Source organism: Equus caballus, unplaced genomic scaffold (genome assembly GCF_041296265.1).
Source record: "Equus caballus isolate H_3958 breed thoroughbred unplaced genomic scaffold, TB-T2T haplotype2-0000437, whole genome shotgun sequence".
Taxonomy (NCBI): domain Eukaryota; kingdom Metazoa; phylum Chordata; class Mammalia; order Perissodactyla; family Equidae; genus Equus; species Equus caballus.
In genome coordinates, this window is record NW_027222394.1 from 1,855,550 (window position 1) to 1,877,123 (window position 21,574).

The 21,574-nt window shown below is 38.8% G+C and overlaps 1 long non-coding RNA gene across 1 annotated transcript; it reads left to right on the forward strand.

The window, feature by feature from the left end:
• The first annotated feature begins 273 nt into the window (after positions 1-273).
• On the forward strand, positions 274-19,666 carry LOC138922987 (uncharacterized). The gene is made up of 3 exons (XR_011436106.1): positions 274-485; positions 11,794-11,910; positions 15,528-19,666. It is a non-coding gene; the product is annotated as an uncharacterized lncRNA (long non-coding RNA).
• The last annotated feature ends 1,908 nt before the right edge of the window (positions 19,667-21,574 follow it).

The window sequence follows — 21,574 nt, forward strand, 5'->3', positions numbered from 1 at the left end:
ATCAGGGAAATGCAAATCAAAACCACAATGAGAAATCACTTCACATATGTTAGACTGGCTAGCATCAAAAAGAGAAGAGATAAGTGTTGAGAAGGATGTGGAGAAAAGGGAACCCTTGTGCACTGTTGGTGGAAATGTAAATTGGTTCAGCCTCTGTGGAAAACAGAATGGAGGTTCCTCAAAAAATTTAAAATAGAACTACCATCTGATCCAGCAATTTTACTTATATTTACCCAAAGAAAACAAGAACACTAACTTAAAAAGATGTCTACTCTCATGTTCATTGTGGCATTATTTACAATAGTGAAGACACGGAATCAACCTAACTGTCCATCAGTGGATGAATGGATAAAGAAAAATGTATATATACACAATGGAATATTATTCAGCCTTAAAAAAGGAAATCTTGCCATTTGAGACAACAGAGACAGACCTTGAGTGCGTTATGCTAAGCGAAATAAGTCTGGCCAAGAAAGATAAATAAGGTATGATCTCACTTGAATGTGTGATTTTGTTTAAAATAACAAAACAAGCTTACAGATACAGAGAACAGGTTGTTCATTATGGGAAGGGGGTTGGGAGGGGGGGGTGGTGGGGTGAAATGGGTCAAAAGGCCCAAACTTCCAGTTATAGAAGAAATAAGTCCTGAGGATTTAATATACAGCATGGTGACTATAGTTAATAATATTGTATTGCATATTTGAAAGTTGCTAAGAGAGTAAATCTTAAAAGTTCCCATCGTAAGAAAAAAAAATCTGTATATATGGTGACAGATGTTAGCTAGACTTATTGTGGTGATCATTTCACAATATATCCAAATATTAAATCGTGTTGTACACCTGAAACTAATATCATGTTATATGCCAATTCTACCTCAAAAAAAATATATTGTGTTTCATAGCATTTTTCATACAAGTCCGACACGATTTCCAGTTAGTCCTTGAAAGCTGCAGTAACACTTTTAGACCACTGAGAGTCAGTATGTTGTAGAAAGACTAGATTTTGCAGTCAGGACAAGACTCAAATTTCAGAACCAGCTTTTTCTTATCTGTAAAATAGGGATAATGCCTTACAAGTAATGTTAAGGATTAGAAGGGTCCTGTAAAGAGGTGATAGGGTAGATGAGGGCAGAGAACAATTCTTATATCTTATTCCAGCCAACCCTTTCCTTTTCTGCTGTGCATCCTTGCTTACTTCTCTATCAGTCACTCCTTGCTGTTTGCCTCCTAGTTCAACGGTGGAGCGAAGTCTTCTATGGTCTTAGATGGACTGTCAGGTTGAACTTCCAATTCTTTGCCTTAATTGAAATCTGAATTGCACCTCAAGATACACTCAGCCTCAAAAACATTCTTATCCCTTCTTGTTATTTTAGACTGTTGTTCTGCCTCCATCAACCTCTGTTTTTGAACCTTGACATCCAAGCCCTATCCTTATTGCTGTGTCTATGACCTCCATCACAACACCCTACCTGTCTTGATGATTTCGGTGCCTGGTCAGTCATCTTCTCCACCCGCTCTCATCCTTTGCCACGTTCATCGATTTTTACTTCTAGCCCATCTAATACCGTGGCTTGATACTTCCTCATTTAACCTCTGAAAATGCAGACAGGGCACTTCATAATTTGCTTGATCTGAAACTATTTTACTTTAAGTTCTCAAACACAGAGTATTCCTTTTCTGATTACAAGCACTTTATTTCCTCATTTCTGATAACTTGCTCCACACCCAAATCACAGTGTTTAGATTCTAAACTCCTCTCAGTATTCATTCACCTCATCGCTCAGCTTAGTCCATGCCAATACTGTCTTCTCTCGCCTCTAGAATCCATCTTTCTTTCCTCCATCCTTGTCTGCCATTCTCACCATTTCAGTTCCTAACCCTGTGCAGCACCATTAACTTCCTTCAATAACCACTTTTCAGAAGCTGGGCAAAACTGTGAAACCATGCTGCTGGGTTCTATGAAAAGTTCATGCTATTTCTCCTCAGTTGGGTCCCTAATTATGCTTCTTTATTTTTATCCCTTATGGTCTTCTCTACTGAATTCTTGGCTTATAGCAGAGTAGGCATTCAATAAATTTTGTCAACTATTGCCTCAATTAATTAAAATATTTCTTACTGTCCTCTAGCCTTGAATCTTTCCCTCTGCTTTCTAGGTACTAAGACCTTGGCTCCTTTCAATTTGAATGCCCTCACTTTTTCTCTACTGAACCTTTACTTTTCTATATTTTCTTTCAGCTTTTCTCCTACCTCCAATGGTAACATGTCTCTTGCCCTTTCTAAGGACTGCCATTCCTGCATCTCATTCTCCTGCATCTCATTCTCCTGCTGTCTCCTCTGGGGTCATGTTCTATCAGTAGTCTGTTCTCTTTCTGCCATCTTTAGTTCCTTCCTACTAGATCCTTCTTTTTACAACACAAAAGATCACTTCTACTCCAGTGTTCAACCCCTCTCATATTACTACTACTAGCTTGTTTGAAATTACAGACAAATTTATCCTAGTGAGCTCTACATCCTCACTACCCACTCTTTCCTTCACAGCCCTGCTCCCCTATCCACCCAGATGCCAGCTGACTCTTACTCAGGCTGTTTTCCGAATCTGCTCACCCAAAAGTCCTCAATGACCTCCTGATCCCCAAATTCATTTATCTTGCCTTAATTTTGAGGCTCTGATGACTCTGTGGTGGTTGATATTGCTGACAACCCTCCTTCTCCTTCCCCTTTACTTTTAGATCTATATCTTCACCTTATCTCACTGACATATATGTCTTCATTGCCTTTTTAAAATGCCTCTTCCTCCCCTCAACTCTAAATATAGCTGTTCTCTAAGGCTCTATTCCGGGGTTTATACCCTCTCTCTTAATCATCTCATCTAATTTTAGGGCTTTTCAATCTCCACGTGGATGCTGAAAGGTTATTGTAGCCTCGACCTTTTTCTCAAGCTCCATTGCTGGAACTTAGGTATCTGCTGTGCATCTGCAGCTAGATATCCTGCTGTGGCCTGAGCACAGTATGGCTGCAAGGGAATGCCATGTCTTCTCCAGGAGGTGGGAGTTGGGCTGTTCTGGGTTCAAATCATGACTCTATCCCTTATTAGCTGTGCTCATTCATTCAAAAATTTAGATAATGAGTGCTTTTTATGTGTCAGACATTAGTGATATAGCTCTGAACAAAATAACCACCGTCTGCATTTGTGCAAACTAGAGTTTAGGGGCACAGGTGCAGTCCTGTTTCCTGATCTGTAAAATAGGGCAAAAGACCATTATCACAGGCTGTTGGGAAATTAAATGTGAAAATGCATACTGAGTGCTTAGCACACTGCCTGGCATGTAGTGAGTATATGCACAGTAAGTATTACTTTACTAGTGCCTCTCATGACATTTCTGTTTGAGTTAACACCTCCATTCCTTGACTGGAAATTGATTAAAATCTTGGAGTCATCTTCAATCTTTTCTTATCCATCTCTTTTTTTAAAGTGTATTTTCTTTATTGAGCTAAGATTGGTTTATAACATTATGTACATTTCAGGTGTACATCATTATATTTTAAATTCTGTTTAGACTACATCATGTTCACCACCCAAAGTCTAATTACCATCCATCACTGTACACATGTGCCCTTTTACTCCTTTGCCCTTCCCCCTCCCCTCTTTGCCCTCTAGTAACTACCAATCTAATCTCTGTATCTATGTCTATGTTTCTTCTTGTTGTTTTTACCTTCCACTTATGAGTGAAATCATATGGTATTTGTATTTCTCCCTCTGACTTATTTCGCTTAGCATAATACCCTCAAGGTCCATCCATGTTGTCACAAATGCCAAGGTTTCATCATTTTTTATGGCTGAGTAGTATTCCATTGTGTGTATATATCCCCCTCATCTTCTTTATCCATTTATCCATTGATGGAAACTTGGGTTGTTTCCATGTCTTGGCTATTGTGAATAATGCTGCAATCTTTTTGACTTAGTGTTTTCATGTTCTTTGGATAAATACCCAGAAGTGGGATAGTTGGATCATATGGTAGTTATATTATTAATTTTTTGAGGAATCTCTATACTGTTTTCCACAGTGGCTGCACAAGTTTACACTCCCACCAGCAGTGTCTGAGGGTTCTCTTTTCTCCACATCCTCTCCAACACTTATTTCCTGTCTTAATGATTATAGCCATTCTGAACGGCGTCAGGTGACAATAGCTCATTGCAGTTTTGATTTGCATTTTCATGTGCCTGTTGGCCATGTGTATATCTTTGGAAAAATGTTCAGATCCTTTGTCCATTTTCTAATTGGGTTATTTTTGTTGTTGTTGTTGAGTTGTATGAGTTCTTTATGTATTTTGGATATTAACCCCTTAACAGATATATGATTTCCAAGTATCTTCTCCCAATTGTTAGGCTGTTTTTTCTTTTTCTTTCTTTTTTTTTTTTTTGAGGAAGATTAGCCCTGAGCTAACTTCTGCTGCTAATCCTCCTCTTTTTGCTGAGGAAGACTGGCCCTAGGCTAACATCTGTGCCCATCTTCCTCTACCTAGCATGGCTTGCTAAGTGGTGCCTTGTCTGCACGCAGGATCCAAACCAGCGAACCCCCGGCTGCTGAAGCGGAACGTGTGAACTTAACCACTGCACCAATGGGCCAGCCCCTGGTTTTTCATTTTGTTGGTGGTTTCCTTTGCTGTGATGAAGCTTTTTAGTTTGGTGTAGTCCTACTTGTTTATTTTTACATTCATTTCCCTTGCCTCGGGGGAGTCATTGTATTCAAAAAGATACTGCTAAGACCAATGTTGAAGAGTTTATTGCCTATGTTTTCTTCTAGGAGTTGTATGGTTTCAGAATTTACATTCAAGTCTTTAATCTATTTTGAGTTAATTTTTGTGTACAGTGTAAGATAATGATTTTTTTCTTTTGCATGTGACTGTCTAGTTTTCCCAACACCATTTATTGAACAGACTTTACCTTCTCCATTGTAAGTTCTTGGCTCCTTTGTTGAAAATTAGCTGTCCATAGATGTGTGGGTTTATTTCTGGGCTCTTGATTCTATTCCATTGAGCTGTGTGTCTGTTTTTGTGCCAGTGCCATGCTGTTTTGATTACAATAGCTTTGTAGTATATTTTGAAATCAGGGAGAGTAATACTTCCAGCTTTGTTCTTTTTTCTCAGGATTGCTTTGGCTATTCAGGGTCTTGTGTTGTTCTATATCATATAATTTGGGGATTCCTTGTTCTATTTCTGTGAAAAATGTCATTGGGAAATTTTGATAGGGATTGAACTGAATCTGTAGATTGCTTTAGGTACATTTTAACTATGTTAATTCTTCCCATCCATGAACATGGAATATCTTTCCATTTATTTGTGTGTCTTCTTTGAACAATGTTTTATAGTTTTCAGTGTATAGGTCTTTCACCTTTTTGGTTAAGTTTATTCCTAGGTATTTTATATTTTTGCCATTGTAAATGGGATTGTATTCTTAATTTCTCCTTCTCCTATTTCATTGTGTTGCAGAAAGGCAAGTGATTCTTGTATGTAGATTTTGTATCCTGCATCTTTACTGTATTCGTTTATTATTTATAATAGTTTTTTTGTTGGATTCTTTAGAGTTTTCTATACATAAAATCCATCTGCAAATAGTGACAGTTTTACTTCTTCCTTTTCAATTTGAATCTCTTTATTTCTTTTTCTTTCCTGACTCCTCTGGCAAGGACTTTCAATACTGTGTTAAATAAGAGTGGTGAAAATGGGCATCCTTGTCTTGTTCCTGTTCGTAGAGGGAAAGATTTCAGTTTTTCACCATTGAGTATGATGTTACCTGTGGGTTTGCTATATATGGCATTTATTATATTGAGATACTTTCCTTCTATGCCCATTTTATTCAGTTTTTAAAAATTATAAATGGATGCTCTGTCTTGTTGAATGCTTTCTCTGAATCTGAGATGATCATGTGATTTTTATTCTTCATTTTGTTAATGTGGTGTATCACACTGATTGATTTGCAGATGTTGCACCATCCATGCACCCCTGGAATAAATCCCAATTGATCATGGTGTATGATCCTTTTAATGTATTGTTGTATTTGATTTGCTAGTATTTTGTTGAGGATTTTTGCATCTATGTTCATCAGTGATATTGGCTTATAATTTTCTTTTTTTGTGTGTTGTCCCTGTCTGGTTTTGGTGTCAGTGTAATGTTGGCCTCATAGAATGAGTTAGGAAGCGTCCCCTCCTCTTCAATTTTCTGGATGAGTTTGAGAAGGATAGGTATTGAGTCTTCTTTGAATGTTTGGTAGAATTCACTGGGGAAGCCATCTGGTCCTGGGCTTTTGTTTTTTAGGCGATTTTTCATTACTGTTTGGATCTCCTTACTAGTGATTGGTCTATTCAGATTATCTATTTCTTCTTGATTCAGTTTTGGAAGGCTGTATGATTCTAGGAATTTATCTATTTCTTCTAGATTATCCAATTTGTTGGTGTATAGCTTTTCTTAGTATTCTCTTATAGTCCTTTGTAATTCTGTGGTGTCCATTGTAATCTGTCCTCTTTCATTTCTGATTTTATTTATTTGAGCCTTCTCTCTTTTTTTCTTGGTGAGTCTAGCTAAAGGTTTGTCATTTTTGTTTATCTTTTCAGAGAACCAGCTCTTAGTTTAATTGATTTTTTCCACTATTTTTTTAGTCTCTATTGTATTTATTTCTGCTTTAATTTTTATTATTTCCTTCCTCCTGCTGATTTTGGGCTTCATTTGTTCTCCTTTTTCTAGTTCCTTGAAGCGCACTGATAGATTGTTTGAGAAAAATCTTGTTTTTTGAGGTAGGCCTGTATTGCTGTAAACTTCCTTCTTAGTACTGCTTTTACCATATCCCATAAATTTTGGTATGTCATATTTTCATTTTCATTTGTCTCCAGGTATTTTTTGATTTCTCCTTTAATTTCTTCATTGATTAATAGTTGTTCATTAACATTGTGTTTAATCTCCACATATCTCTGGCTTTTCCAGTTTTCTTCTTGTAGTTGTTTTCTAGTTTCATGCCATTATGGTCAGAAAAGTTGTTTGGTATTATTTGAATCTTCTTAAATTTTTTGAGACTTGTTTTGTGGCCTAAGATGTGATCTACTCTGGAGAATGTCCCATGTGCATCTGAAAAGAATGTGTATTCTGGAGGCTGGCCCAGTGGCATAGTGGTTAAGTTCGTGTGCTCTGCTTCAGTGGCCCGGGGTTTGCCAGTTCAGATGCTCAGTGCAGACCTACACACTGCCCATCAAGTCATGCTGTGGCGGTATCCCACATAGAAGCACTAGAAGGACTTACAACTAGGATATACAACTACGTACTGGGACTTTGGGGAGAAAAAAAAGAAGAGGAAGATTGGCAACAGATGTTAGCTCAGTGCCAATCTTCCTCACCAAAAAAAAGAATGTGTATTCTGCAGTTCTTGGATGGAATGTTCTGTCTATATCTACTAAGTCCATCTGGTCTAATGTGTCACTTAAGGCCAATGTTTCCTTATTGATCTTCTGTTTGGATGATCTATTCATTGATGTAAGTGGAATGTTAAAGTTCCCTACTATTATTTTGTTACTGTCATTTTCTCCTTTTATGTCTGTTAAAGATTGCTTTATGTATATAGGTGCTCCTATGTTGGGTAAACAGATATTTACAAGTTTTATGTCCTCTTGTTGGAATTGCTTCCTTTATCATTATGTTATGCCCTTTGTCTCTTGTTCTCGTTTTAAAATCTATTATGTCTGATATAAGTATTGCCACTCCAGCTTTCTTTTTGTTTCCATTTGCTTGGAGTATCATTTTCCCTCCCTTTACTTTCAGTTTGTGAGTGTCTTTAGATCCAAAGTGTGTGTCTTGCATGCAGCATGTATAGGGGCCTTCTTTTTTTTATCGATTTAGCCACCCTTAGTCTTGTTATTGGAGCACTTAGTCCATTGACATTTAAAGTAGCTATTGATAAGTATGTACTTATTGCCATTTTGTTACTTTTTTCTGGATGTTTTTGTAGTTCTTCTCTGTTCCTTTCTTCTTCTCTTGTTCTCTCATGATTTGATGGCCTTCTTTAGTGTTACGTTTGGGTTCCTTTCTCTTTATTTTGTATGTATTATTATAGGTTTTTGGTTTGTGATTATCACAAGGTTCGTATATAATAATCTATGTAAATAATAATCTATATTGTTTATGGTCTCTTAGTTTGACTTCTTACTAAAAGCCCTACACTTTTATCCTCCCCTGACATTTCATGTTTTTTATATCCTATTTTACTTATTTTATTTTTGTGTATCCCCTATCTTCTTATCATGGAATTAGATAATTTTAGTACTTCTGTCTTTTGACCTTCATACTAGCTTTATAGGTGCTTGATCCACTACCTTTACTGTATATTTGCCTTTACCAGTGATTTTTTTTCTTTGATAACTTTCTTATTCCTATTTGTGGTCTTTTCTATTCCATTTAAATAAGTCCCTTTGACATTTCTTATCAGGCCAGTTTAGTGCTGATAAACTCCTGTAGTTTTTTCTTGTCTGGAAAACTCTTTCTTTCTCCTTCCATGATATGAATGATAACCTTGACAGGTAAAGTATTCTTGGCTGTAGGTTTTTCCTTTCAGCACTTTGACTATATCATGCCACTCCCTTCTAGCCTGTAAGGTTTCTGCTGAGAAGTCAGCTGATAGCCTTATGGGGTTTCCTTTGTATGTAACTTGTTGCTTTTCTCTTGCAGCTTTTAGGATTCTCTCTTTAATTCCTGACATTTTAATTATAATGCGTCTTGGCGTGGACCTCTTTGGCTTCACCTTGTGTGGTGCTCTTTGCACTTCCTGTACCTGGATGTCTATTTCCTTCCTTATGTTAGGGAAGTTTTCAACTATTATTTCTTCAACTGGGTTCTCTGCCCCTTGTGTCTCTCTTCTCCTTCTGTGAAACCTATAATATGGATGTTAGTATGCTTGATGTTGTCCCAGAGGTCCCTTAGGCTGTCCTCATTCTTTTAAATTCTTTTCTCTGTTCAGCTTGGGTGATTTTCTCTACTCTTTCATCCAGATCGCGGATCCTTCTTCTGTGTCATCTACTCTGCTATTGATTCTCTCTACTGAATTTCTCATTTCCATTATTGTATTCTTCTGTTCTCAATGGTTCTTTTTTATATTTTCCAATTCTTTGTCAAAGTTCTGTGTTCATCTCTTCTTCTCCCAAGATCAGGGAGTATCCTTATGACTACTAGTTTGTACTGTTTGTGAGGTAGATTATTTATTTCTGTTTTCTTTAATTCTTTTTCTGAGGGTTTGTCCTATTCCCTTATTTGGAACATATTTCTTTGTCTCCTCATTTTGCCTACTTCTCTGTAGTTATATCTATGTATTAAGTAGCTCAGCTGCATCTCCTGATCTTGGAAATGTGGCCTTATGTAAGAGATGCTTTATGGGGCCTGGCAATGTGCTCCTCTCTCATCACCTGTGCCAGATGTTTCCTTGTGTGGGCTATGTGTGCCCTTTTGTTGTGGTGGAGTTGCTACTGCTACAGGCGCATGGGTAGGTTAGGCTGGCCCCTAAGCTGGCTGGTTGTAAGGCTCAGCTGGGTGTGGCTGCTGCAGTGACTTTATTGCATGGGGCAAGCCCTGGCATGGCTGGCTGTAAAGTCTAATAGCATACAACGACTGCTATTTTGCTGTTAAGTGAGTCAGGCCCCCACTGTGGCTGGTTGCGAGGCTCAGGGGTTCACAATTGCTATAGGCTTTCAGTGTGGCTCCCTGTAGTGCGCGGCCATTGTCAGCTCTCTCAGGAGTGTAGATGGGTAGAGCTGGCTCCAGGTGTGGCAGTGTACAATCATTTCAGGTGTTGGAATGTGGGGCAGATCCTCTATGTGGCTGTTTGCAATGGCCAGCAGCACAAGTCTGCCGTGGGCCCATGTGCCCCACCAACACAGGCCTGCACACACACCTTGTCAATGTGGACCCACAAGTTTGCTGCGGGCTTGCTGTGGGCAGGGCCAGTCCCTGGGGCAGGCTGCCTGCTGCCTGGCTGTGCTTGATTGCCACGGGTGCTCTATTGGGTAGGACAGATTCCTGCACTAACAGGCTAAAGGAGGAAATCCAACGGCAGCTGCCAATGTCTGTGTCAACACAACTGAACTAGGTCACAGTAATGGTTGCTACCAGTGTCTCAGTCCCGGGGGTGCGGTGGGGGGTGGGCTCAGCTGCCTCCTGCCTCTCTGAGATGTGCTCCAACCTTAGTAAGTGAGTCAGTTTTACTAATGAACTATGCACTTTTCTTTCTGGTGTTTTTGTGTTGGTTTCCAGATCGGGTGAATCTGTGTGTGGGCCCTTTAAGATCAGGTTTTCCTTTCTCTGAAATTCTGTGGTTTTTCCAGGCATATTCCCTATTGGTTTTCAAAGCCAGCAAAGCCAGGTATTATGGGATCTCATCTTGGTTGTGCTGAATCCAAGGGCTGGGATGCCTATTGTGGCATAAAATCCCTGGCTCCTCTGGGAAAAGCTCTGTACCTTTGAGATTGCTCCTGGCCATGAAGCGCCATGGCTAGGATGTGGTTTTTTCCTCAGCAGAGTTGTATTTCTGCCTCTTCCACCTGTCAGTGTTGTCCCTTGTGGGGGTTATTTTTATCCAGTTTCCAGATCTCCCTCAGAGGAAACTGTTCCACAAGTAGTTGTAGATTTGTTGTGTCCATGGGAAGAAATGAGTTCAGAGTCCTCCTACACTGCCATCTTCCAAACTCTCTACCTCTCTTTCAATGCTCCATACTTTTAAGTCTAAGTAAAGAAGAGTGACTAAGACTATAAGCTCTGGAACTGACATCCCATGTTCAAATCTAGGTTGGGACACCCAGGTTTGAAGCTAGTCACTTAACTTTTCAAAACCTGTGTGAAATAAGGATTTTTTTTTATTGAGGTCATAATAGTTTATAACACTGTGAAATTTTAGTTGTACATTATTATTTGTCAGTCACCATATAAATGTGCCCCTTCACCCCTTGTACCCATTTCCCAACCCCCTTCCCCTGTGATAACCACTAAACTGTTGTCTTTGTCTGTGAGTTTCTCCAACATATGAGTGAAATCATACGGTATTTGTCTTTCTCTGTCTAGCTTATTTTGCTTAACATAATACCCTCCAGGTCTATCCATGTTGTTGTGAATGGGACGATTTTGTCTTTTTTCTGGCTGAGTAGTATTCCATTGTATATATATACCACACCTTCTTTATCCAGTCATCGGTCGATGGGCACGTGGGTTGCTTCCACTTCTTGGCTATTGTGAATAATGCTGCAATGTAACTCCCTTTGAATTGTTGATCTCAAATTCTTTGGATAAATAACCAGTAGTGGGATAGCTGGGTCATATGGTAGTTCTATTTTTAATATTTAGAGAAATCTCCATACTGTTTTCCATAGTGGCTGCACCAGTTTGCATTCCCACCAGCAGTGGATGATGGTTCCCTTTTCTCCACATCCTCTCCAACATTTGTTATTTTTTTGTCTTGGTGTTTATAGCTATTCTAATGGGTGTAAGGTGATATCTCAGTGTAGTTTTAATTGACATTTCCCTGATGATTAGTGATGCTGAACATCTTTTCATGTGTCTACTGGCCATCTGTATATTTTCTTTGGAAAAATGTCCGTTTAGCTCCTCTGCTCATTTATTGATCAGGTTGATTGATTTTTTGTTGTTGAGTTGTGTGAGTTCTTTATATATTTTGGAGATTAACCCCTTGTCGGATATATGATTTGTAAATATTTTCTCCCAGTTGGTGGATGGTCTTTTCACTTTGTACCTTGTTTCCTTTGCCTTGCAGAAGCTCTTTAGTCTGATGAAGTCCCACTTGTTTATGCAAAAAGGATTTTTGTGCCATCTATCTCAAAGAGCTATTTTGAGGTTTACATGAGATAATGTATGCAAAGAACTTCACAAGGTATGGGTAAGAAATCATATTTCCTGGAGATATTTTCTTGAACCTGACTCTTCTTAGTTGCATTAATAGCATCCTAATTCAGACTCTTGAGTGTTTGTGTCATCAACTGCATCTGTCTCTGTGGCAGACTCGATAGTGTCACCCCTCTATAATCTGTGTTTCCTGATGTTCCTGCTCCTGTTTAACCCTCTCCCTTTGAGTGTGGAAGTGACCTGTGACTTGCTTCTAACCAAAAAAATGTGGCAAAAGTGACAGGACATGTGATTAAGTAAGATTACAGTGCTCTCCAGCTGAAGTCTCTCACTCCCTTGCTGGCTTTGAAAAAGCAAACTGCCCTGTTGTGTGATGCCAATGTAGGGATGCTCATTGAAGGAAGTGAGAGAAGTCTTTAGGAGCTGAGGGTAGCCTTTGGTTGACAGCTAGCAAGAAACTGAAGTCCTTGGTGCAAAAGTTACGCAGCAATAGAAAATGAGTAGTAATTATTTTTCCTTCTTTTAGCATTCCTTTCTTCAAACTACTACCCCACCAAGTTGAGCTCTAGAGCATTGCTCTTGCCACCTCACGGCTGAAAAACCTTCATCCCACTTGTCCCAACTATGAAATGGGGCTTGCAAACTTTGGGTGCAGCCTACCTTATCCTATACTCCTATACAAAATCCTTTTCTCCAAATAGACTAGACTACTTCTTTTCTGAACCTGCTTTCCAGACCCAGCATCTTCTATTCATGCCATTTCCTACAAGTGAAGGCAAACTCTCAGTCCTCATCTCCACCATCAAAATCTACCTCAGCCCTTAAGGCTAGTACAGATGCCACCCACTCGCCTTTCTGCAGTATCCTCACTCTCCTCTCAGTGCTTTTCATTGTCCTCATTTATATCATCATCACATAGTGCTCTGTGTTATCCTATTTGAATATACTCCCTCTTCTACTGCTCTGGGCACTCATCCCAGGCAGCAGAGCACAAGGGTTAAGGGCACAGAGTCTAGAGTAGACTGCAGGATTTTGTATGTTGGTTCTGCTACTAACCAGCTGCATAACTTTGGGCAAGTTACTTAACCTCTTTGTACCTTGGTGTTTTTTTTTTTTTTTGGAGGAAGATTAGCCCTGAGCTAACATCTGTTGCCAATCCTCCTCTTTTTGCTGAGGAAGACTGGCCCTGAGCTAACATCCGTGCCCATCTTCCTCCACTTTATATGTGGGACGCCTACCACAGCGTGGCTTGCCAAGCGGTGCCATGTCCGCACCTGGGATCTGAACCGGTGAACCCTGGGCCGCCGAAGCAGAACGTGCGCACTTAAGTGCTGTGCCACCAGGCCGGCCCCTGTACCTTGGTTTTCTAATCTGTAAAATAAGAGTCCCTAATAGACTTCCTACAAAGATTAAATACAGTGATAATTGCTTGGCAGAAAGAAAGCAATTTATTGTGTTTGCCAAAAGAAACAGTCATTTTTGTATCCTCCCCCTTTTTAAAATCTCAACCTCTAGTCCATAATAGTACTCTCTATAGAGACAAATAGTCATTAAATGATGAATGAAGGCTTGACATTTGCATTTGTTTAACTGTGAGTAGGAAACAGCATTAGAAATCTCCTGATCAATAACTTTCCACCTTCATTTCCCACCAATCAAATAGCCTTTTGAGTCATGAAGATCTTAAAATGGGAAAATAAGAAAGGGGGTAGGGAGAGGGAGGGGGAGGAAAGGAAAAAAACCTGGAGAGGGCAATGTTTACAAATAAATCACTAAAATTCACTGAAAAATTCTATTTACTATTTTCATTCATTATTATCAAAGTTCCTTGCATGATCTCTTGCTGAAACCATGGAAAGTAGCATATTTTCCGGTAGGCTCTGTGCTTGCTCTGATGTACCTTTTCAGCATCTGGCCAGGCACATTTATATATGTAAAAGCCCAAGTAACATCTTGTCATCCTCGTGCTGATTTTAAGGACAGCCCTGCAGGCACTGACTTGGCAGAGTTACTCACTCAGCAATACGTAGACAGCTTAAGGACTAAGAAAGTGACATCACACCTGACCTTCAAAATATAAACACCAGAAATCCCAACTAAAAAAATAAAAACGTATATTCCAAATGTTATTGCAAAATACCCTCCTGTTTTCCTGGCTTAGTGACTGCTGGTAGAAGAACACAATGCTCGGGAGAAAGAACGAAAATACTTTGACAGCAGTGTGTGGGTTGGGATTAGAAAAAGTCATGCTCTCTGATGGGGCACCTTCTCCCCACATCGTAGAGCAAAAACAGAAAATGATTACAATAATGGGAGCTGCACGGAGGATGCTGCAGTGGACAAAGCAACAGAATCGTACGCAAGCAGGCAAAATATGTTTCATTTTGGCAGAGTGAGAGATCTAATCTTTACCAGCAGCATGACTAGACTGACAACCTGATGGTAAAGCAAATAAATGATCAGTTCCCTGTTCCAGCCACGGAACCCACAGTGCTTCCTTTAATAACATATCTAGAAATGTACAGCTCTCTTTGAAGGTGAAACAATTCTCCCTTGCCTACTCAACACCCACCTAAAACCAGTTCATATGCAGAGCTATTTCTGCCTGTTTTTTGTGTTACTTCTCCATCACATAGCTAAAGAGTTTTAAGCCAAGAAATAACCACAGGAACTAAGTGATGCAACTGCTCTTGCCACAATTAACCACAAGGAATTTATTCCTCGCTTCCTACACAGCACATGCTTTTTGTATTGCTCCTTTATTCACCTTGAGGAAATTATTTAACTGCTTCATGTTCATAGATGGGAGATGGGAGAAAATACAACCAAGAAAATACACAAAACTTCAAATTTTATCTATTCAATCCTAATCAATGACAAACCTATAGAATTTGCCCTCTTCCCAAAAGAGTTGATAAAAGATCTAGGATTTTGGACAAGGGAAGGGAGGTTTACTACGGTTTGTGTGACACATCTGCTGATCTTCTACCGGGTTTACTGCCTGTGCTTTCCTTGCCAGTTCAGGACTGAGAAGTGTGAGCGAAGCGGCACTTCATCTCAGTTCCTGATGTGGGACTGTCATTTCTTTGAACAAGATCATTAAGCTATCACCTCTAAACAAAATGGATACCCCTCAGGGTTAACTTGAATCATTCTCTATCTATAGAAATTTACGATCTGATTACACAGTTATAGTCTGAGGGTGGTGGTGGAGAGGTACCTAGAAAAGGATAGAGTGTCCCTCCAGGCAAGGACACCTTCATTCTTCTCTGAGGAGAAATGAACACACTGCCAATCAGTCAGAACTAGGATGATGTAAATGTACAAGCAACTCAAGCCATGAGAAATTCCAACTTTTGGGCATCCCATCCAAAGCAACCAGGAAAAGTGACTGCTACAAACTTGACCCCTTACTACTCACACACGTTAAGTTCTGTTCACTAGCATAATTCCTATATGAACTAACATGAACTAAATTTATGTCAAGGGTGGCAACATAGCATTTAAACTCTAACATGTCTGTTGTTAAATAATTTTGGCAAAGTATGGCTCCCTAGCTTGCAGTGTGCAGACCATGCTGAAGATCTTGGCCTTGGATGATTTTCTATTGTCTAGCCTTTTTTCCCCTGTTTTTATGTTTTACAGTTTTCCTGCAGAGGACTGTCACATGAAGACAAGGTGGAAAAAAGTCATCTATTATCTTTTGTTAATTACCATTATTTTCTGGTAAAAAGAAAACCTTTAGAATTATTGAGACAATTAAATCATAGATATGGGTAAATTTCAAAAGCATTAGAAATTTGGAGCTAAAGGCTATTTTTTTAAATGAATTAATAAAGTTTTATTTATATATAAATCACTGTACCTAAACCACTTACCAATATGTTGACTAGCTTGTTATATACCCTAAGTGTGGGAAATAGATGGACAGAATATGAGTGGGCAAGCAAATGAAAATAATAATACTTAAAGCCATAGGAGATACAGTAATATTGGCATAGTCTTTAATTCTGGTAAGAATTTAAATTGGTATAATTTCCTCTTGGAATGAAATCTGGCAATTTTTACATAAGAATATTCATACCCAAACATTCATGACCCAAAGTCTTGTTTCTAAAATTTATCCTTAAGAAATAATTTAAATGGGAAATACTTCCACTCTAGTTTTATTTATCACAAGCTTAACATAGATAAATAATTAGAAACAATAAAGATATACTACAATGCAGGGTAGTTAAGTCAATTAAGGTACAACAAATGAATAGAATAAAGCAGGCACTAAAATAATAATTATAAAGTAAGCTGGGCCAAACCACAAAGGTTGGTCGGGGTTTGAAGACTGGTCAAAATGTCTTAGACTCAACTTAGGTTACTTTCATTTTGGTACCAAACTGGCAAATAGTACAACAGATGTATGCACAATCAACAACACGTAAGTGGACTTGGTCCTCGGTTCCCTCTCCGGTTCCTCCCACACTTGTGCCTGAAGTTCTGTGGTCAATGTAGAGTGAAGAATCTGCCAGGTCAGAGGAGCCCTGAACTCTGCCTTGGCGAGAGTCCACATTAGCAGTGGAGCTTCCACCCCATTTCCGAATGAGAAAAATTTTCCACTGTATTACTTTATAAGAAAACAACTCATCATTCTTTTTCCTACTATGTCATCACACCTACAGCAAGCTTGGTCATGGTCTACTTCGTGAAGATTACCTGGAAACATGGAAAAGGCCTGGAAGTTGGCAGTGCAGGAGATACCAAACTGTAAAACATTCTCTAGGATATAAGGTTGTACGGATAAGAGAAAAATGGAAACATGGAAAATAGGAGGGAAAAGGAAATCTATTGAGATGATTATTTTTACTTTTGAATTTATAGTTGTGATAACATCACTTTGACAAGATGGGAGAAACTTTAGTGACTCACAAACAACTAATCTTGGGCCTCTTCTTCCATTTCTTTTTGTTTCGCCCTAAAATTTTTCCCCTTGTAAAGGTAGGCATTAAATTTATTAGCCATTCACATGCTTCCACTGGCACTGAAAGGAAGGGAAATCTTGCCTTTGAAGTACATTACCTTCTCCATCATGCTGTTTCTTAATATTGCCCCAAAGTCCTCAAAGCACTGGTTTCCATATTTATACTCCATAGTCACTATACTGCTTCCCGTCCTACAGGGCCTGCCTTTGCCCACAGCTCCAGGGTTCCCCACGAGCAAGTGGCAATGCTTTGCCCCACAAACTGCCTGCCCGGCTGCAACTATGTTTCACACCAAGGCCGTCAACACCCGTGGTATAGAGAGAGTGGATGCTTTATACCAGAGAATGACTTGACAGTTTATATTCTCTCTCTCAGAAGTCAGAATAGGAAATATCTGAAGAGGATAGAGCCATACAGAAGTGGAAAGACTGAGAGAGAGAAGAGAGTAAGCAGAGGTCGTAAGAAGGGTCAGGTACTTGACAGTGACAGAGGAAGTGCGGAAGAGGGAGGCCAAGAGCAGCCTGCTGCCAGTCTGATGGACAGTATTCCCGACCTCCATGAGGCAGCGCTGAGCGGAAGCTGAGACTTTGCTTTCTTTCCTATTTTTTTCCCCTTACTTTTCTATGTAACTTTACCATGAAACTTCTGTTAACAGAGAAAATCAAGGGTGTCTCTGTTCCTCTCAATGTGAAAAGTTCTAACAAAATAATAGCTAAGTTCTTAGAGCACCGATCCTGATTCTGAAACTATAAAATCCCACAGGTTCTCAAAAAAGTGTATCACAATCACCATACAGCTCCATTCCTGCACCAAGATTTTTTCAAACACTGAAAATACAGTATAAAAAATTAAAGTAACTTTCCCCGTGTAGTCACTGTGGGAGGGGCTACCCTGATTCCAACTATGCTGTACTACAGTGGTCATATCTTCTGGAATTCCTTTTTGAATCATATTCAGAATCTGCTGCTTTGTCACTCAAGAAAACCAACCTTATTTTTTCACTTTCTACTTTGGGCTCTCTTCCTCTCCTTCCCTTTTCCTTTTGTTTCTTGCCATCATGAGCCAATCATATGAGGAGCTGTGTTAAGTACTGGGTGAAATGAGCGACTGAACCAAATGGAGTAGAGGTGGGGAAACAGTATAATTGAAATAATAGCAGCAAACACAGGATAATAAGTTCATTTGTGTGTTATGGCTCTAGTGCCATAAGAAATAAGATGGATGTTGCTGAAGGGGGTTGTATTGCAGCCACACTGCTCCATCATTGGTATTTCAGTTGATAGCCACTTGCTGTGATATCCTAAATGATGCCCCATATCTGGCACAATGTATACATTTGTGAAGTCACTGAGTAAATAAATGAATGAAGGAAAGGCTTAATGGCTTCAATAGAGTCTATTTTGCTGGTTACTACTAATTTACTAATTTAATAACTTTAATAATTAAAAACAATTTTTTCATAAAAATTACACTATAGTAAATGAAATTAATAATATAATTTATAATGGGACCAAAGTTATTTCTTTGGAACAGGGTTATGATTGGCCCTCATGTGACTGTGCTGTGACAAGGATCTCGTGATGGTAAGTTATACCATCCCTCTCAAGTTCCAAATCAGATACCTGAGCTTTTTCCACACTTACGGGTTCACTCTGCTGCCTGACTTCTTTTATTCCCCTGCAATACTTGGGGACCTTTCTCCAGTGAGGACACAACACCTCTATCTTCCCTCTTCCCTCCCCAGGCTTCAGAGGCCAGTTCTTAACACATCTTACAGATAACCAATGCTCAATAAATGTTTTTAAAATAAAACAATAAAAATACTTGTACAATTCCCATTAGGATCTGACACAAATTTCTCCACTATATATTGTAAGCATTAGAGAAGACGTGTATTTGTTGTCAAAAGTTTTTAAATTCTAAGAAATTTATCTCTACTTAATTTAAAAACTTACTGCCTGTGGCAGTATGGGAAAGACACATTTCCTTACCATACGCATTGTGAAATCCATCTGTATCATCTCAAGCTTTAAGAATTTCAAGCCACACCAGAACTCTGATTTAATTTTCTTTCCACCGCAAGAGTGCCTGCACAGTATCCGTCACTCATGTTTATTTGCAGGTGCATGGGAATGAATGTGGCTGATTTATTGCTGTAGGCTATCTTGATGCAAACAATGGTATAATTTGTTTCTTGGATTCTTTTCAATCCATTCTACAGCTGCCTTCCATCAAGTGTGAGTTCTATAGCTTCTTTATGAAAGCTGTGCTCCCAACAGAAATGTCCTTGAGTAGCTGTAAATCTTCACGTGATGAAATTGACTAATATTTGTATAAAGTTTTACCATACACAAAACACCTTAATATACATTGACACATTTAATTCTCATAATAATCCAAAGCAATAGCATCGTTATTCCCATTCTGCATACGAGACAAGTCTTTGTAAATTACAGCGACTTTCCTAAGATTATGTAGCAGCGGTAACATTGAAACCCAGACTTCTCTGTTTCCTTCTCCTTCAACATAATCATCCTAGCAGTTCATATGTATATGAAAACTTCCTTTTCTTGAGGCTTCTTACTTTTTATGGAATTTAAATGGAAAAAGCACTGAGATGAAAACTCTGCTTGAAATCTCCCCTAAGTCAGTGTTGTTCTTTAAAGTCAGTAGTAAAGTCAGTCAGTAAAATTCTAACCAAAATGAGTAGAATAAAACGCTTCCCAAAGAGCATTAGGAATTAAAACAAGCAGCATCTTGGCCTCTGTGTCTTTATATTCTCTTTTGACTCAGTATCCATTTTGCCCCAAAGCACAAAACAATAATTAGAAAAGAAAGGATACTTATATGAGCTGGAAGTTAAAATATCATGTAACAATCTCGATAACTAGATAATTCATTTGAGCGCAGTGGTGCCAAAAGTATGAATGGATGACAAAGAGAACAGTCATTCTGATGCAATAAGATGGCAGTGTTAAGCAGTCTTTAAATAATACATGTTCTAAAACACAGAGTTACATCATGAGTTTGATACAGTCACCTCAGTAAGGAATTAAACATGAAAAAATGTTTCCTCTGAAGTTGCTTAGAAGATGAAAATACATATGGAATGTCTTACTGATTACTTAAAAAAGAAATTGTGCCATTAGTTATTGATGTTAGAATTTTATAAATGATGAGGAGATAGAAAGTCATTATCATAAAAGTATAAACTGTAAGGCAGTTTCACATTATCTCAAATTTCTGCTAAAGTGAAAATGTAATAGCTTCACAAATTAAGCATTTTCACTACAAACTGCCTTTTTTCTCACCTCCTGATTTATACAGAAACTTCTGAAACACCTTACTGGTTATCAGCAATGAAACAAAACTATGAAACAGACAAGATGTGTCTCAGTCCTTCCAAATCAAAGATGGTTTCTCTTTGGGTGAATGTATAGCTTTACAGGTCCATTAAAATCTACTCCAACCTTCCGTCTACTCTATTCCTGGTACTGAGCAAAGCAAATTATGTCACACCTACCATGGCACTCCTCTTCCTAGAAACAGCCCTGGCTTCACATGGGTGGGGGGCTGGGGAGGAGAGGCCCCTGCATGGTCTGCCTCCTCCTCCAGCCTTACCTAGTACCTCCTCCACCTCACTCACTACCATCACCCTGTGTCTCAGAGGCCAGCGCAGTGGCAGGCACACAGCTGGGGCCCAATAAAGATTTGTTAAATGAATCATTTTTACCATTTGACAATGTAACAATAAAACATTGCCTCACAATTTTGAAATTTGTTTATTTCCAAAACAATTTTATGTAAGGAGACAATGAATTAGTAATGTAATGAGTCCTTTATTCTTTGTATGAATTTTTATATATTTTGAAAGTTTACAGTAGGTAAACTTACATATATTTTAACTCCAAGTAATTACTGCTTTTGTTAATTATTTCAACAAATAAACGTCTTGTATTCTAGGCACAAGAATAAGCATTAGAGAAGATGAATTTAAATATTCATTTATCCTATCATTCAACAATCATTTACTACAAGCTAAGTGTCACTTAAAATTGTTAGATACACAGCCAAAATCTATTGGCAGGTGAGATGGGAGTTTTTATATTTCCCAACACACACACACACACACACACACAAGCACTATAGAAGAGATATTAGTGGAAATCTGTGGTTTTTTTCTTTAGAAAGAGAGAAAACGGTCTTGTAGCAATGGAGAAAAGTGGATGGGTGGCTTGTGTAGGACCCTGACATAGCCTGAAGGAGGGGACTTGACACATTTGCCTGTATTGGTAGAGCTGTCTAGAAGAGCAGCTCTAAAGCCTGGTAATGAGGAATATTCTGAGCAAGTGAATAAGCAATGGGCAATCTTAGATTATGGATGTCTCGTGAATATATGAACTGGGAACTACTCAAGGTCTGGGCTCTCTCTTGGATCCTAAATGGACTTGTACACTGTGGGTTTACGGTAACCACCGTCATGAAACTATGCCTAGAAATAAGGCCAACGTATTAGGAGATAGAGAGTCTTAGAGGAAAAGCACATATTCTACAACTTAAGAAAGGCTTGCTATACTTTTATTATGAAGTAAAGGGCAGTCTCCTATTGAGAATATTTTGTGTTTATCTTGGGTAGAAGTTTTCCCAAAAGGGTCCCTGGGGCTGATAGTATGTCTCAAAGTTCTATCCCATAAGGAAAAGGGGGGGTCCCCAAGCGTC